Raw genomic sequence first — 1,909 nt, forward strand, 5'->3', positions numbered from 1 at the left:
TTGTCCATTCGTATGATGTGTTTTATTATATGATTTTGCCATTTGATTAGGGACTTTCCGTTTTGAATTTTCCTTGGAGTTCAGTATTTTTGTGATTTTACTTTTTTATATAAGAGATAAAAAGAAACCTTTAAAAGCAAAAATTATCAGCAGGATAAGATCTACAAATATGTCAATAAGACTGAAATTGTCACTTTACTCTTTTTAGAGTTTTTCCCCTTTTATGATTTTTACTGAAAAGTGTCTATTGGTGAAGATGCAGGTGAGAACAACACATATTTTGGTCCAACTTTTCCCATACAACTAAACAGAATAATTTTGTACTCAGCAGCTTGACAGTGATATGATGTAGTGTAAACTGAGCTCTTTTAAGATCTGTGGATTAGATATAAGAAGATGTGCTATGAGTCTTAATGCGACAACTCTCCATCCAAGTCACAATTGGTACAAGTTAACCATTATAGGTCAAAGTACAGTCTTCAACACAGAGAATTGGCTCACATCTAACAGCAAGCCATAAAGGGCCCCAAAAATGACTAGTTTAAAACCATGCTAACAGGAAAACCAACAGTCTAATAACTACTTGCTGTTTGCTGATACTTTGAAATTATTTACTGTGTTGAATTGCTTAACAAATTTTCAACTACTAATGAGCAGAATGAACATGCTTTATTTGCCTGTCCAAATTTGTTTTAAATAAGGCTGGTTAGTCTTCTCAATTGAATTGTTTCATAATTATCATGTCAGAGCCTTTTATTGCCAACCATGGGGTATGGGTTTTTCTCGTTGTTGAAGCAGTACAGTTGCCTACAATTCCTTACATCCACTTCTTTTGAACTTTGCTGGATGGTTGTCTCTTTGGCAATCATAACACATCTCCTTATTTTTTTCTATTATCAAGTTTAATAGGAATAGCTCAACAAATCCTGTTTGTTTCATGATATTGCTGTCTGAAAACTAGTCTGCCAACCTCATGAGTGCAAGAGCAGGATTCCATATTAGCACATGAAGAACTTTGATGTAGCTTTTTGAACCTGCAACTGTGCAAGCATTCTCTAGTATGGTTTATTACGGTTCTGTTTGTTCTTGTTGTCTATGACACCATTCTTTAGTCTCATTGCTTTTTCTGTAATTATGATTATTATCATACCTTTTATTTTTTCAGCACATGGTAATGTGTGTCCCGCAGTGTTAGGAAACTTTATCAGAGGTATTCTCTTATTTTCTATCAAAAGTCCTTGAAAGGTATGAATATGGTAATCCTCATACTAGATAACACTTATATGTTTAACTTTATAGGACTGAAGCCAGAATGTCAGATATAACTGAGTACAAGTCATGATGATGATGGATGGACGTTTAATCTACATGGCAAACTAAATGCATATTAAGAATATGTTAATTTGATATAAATATGAAGGCTGCTTTGTTCTAGACCAACATGCTGAGCCAAGATAAAAAACATACTTTGCTCATTGTTGAAGGCCATACAATGACCTATAGTTGTTATTTTATGTGTCATTTGGTCTCTTGTGAAGAGTTGTCTCATTGGCAATCATACCACATCTTTTTTTCTATGATTATACAGATAACAGCCCTATCCTGACTCTATGGTGACCAATCTTTACTCTAACTTGTTGAAACTGCAGACGACAAATTCAATACCCTCAATAACATTGATTCAACAATAAAAATGTTACAAACCTGTCCAAAATAGGAGGTGCATATATATGTTTGTAGAAAAACGGTAGCTGTGAAAGATAACACAAACTAGGTACCCTATATATAGTACTAGTATATATATTTAAGATTGAAGCAAGGACAACCAACTTATTATTATATGTAGTAAATTGGTAGCTTAAAGCCTGCTCTCGCTTTTGGCAATATAGGTAAAAAGAGAAACTCCCAA

This window comes from Mytilus edulis, chromosome 10 (assembly GCF_963676685.1).
Source record: "Mytilus edulis chromosome 10, xbMytEdul2.2, whole genome shotgun sequence".
Lineage (NCBI taxonomy): Eukaryota > Metazoa > Mollusca > Bivalvia > Mytilida > Mytilidae > Mytilus > Mytilus edulis.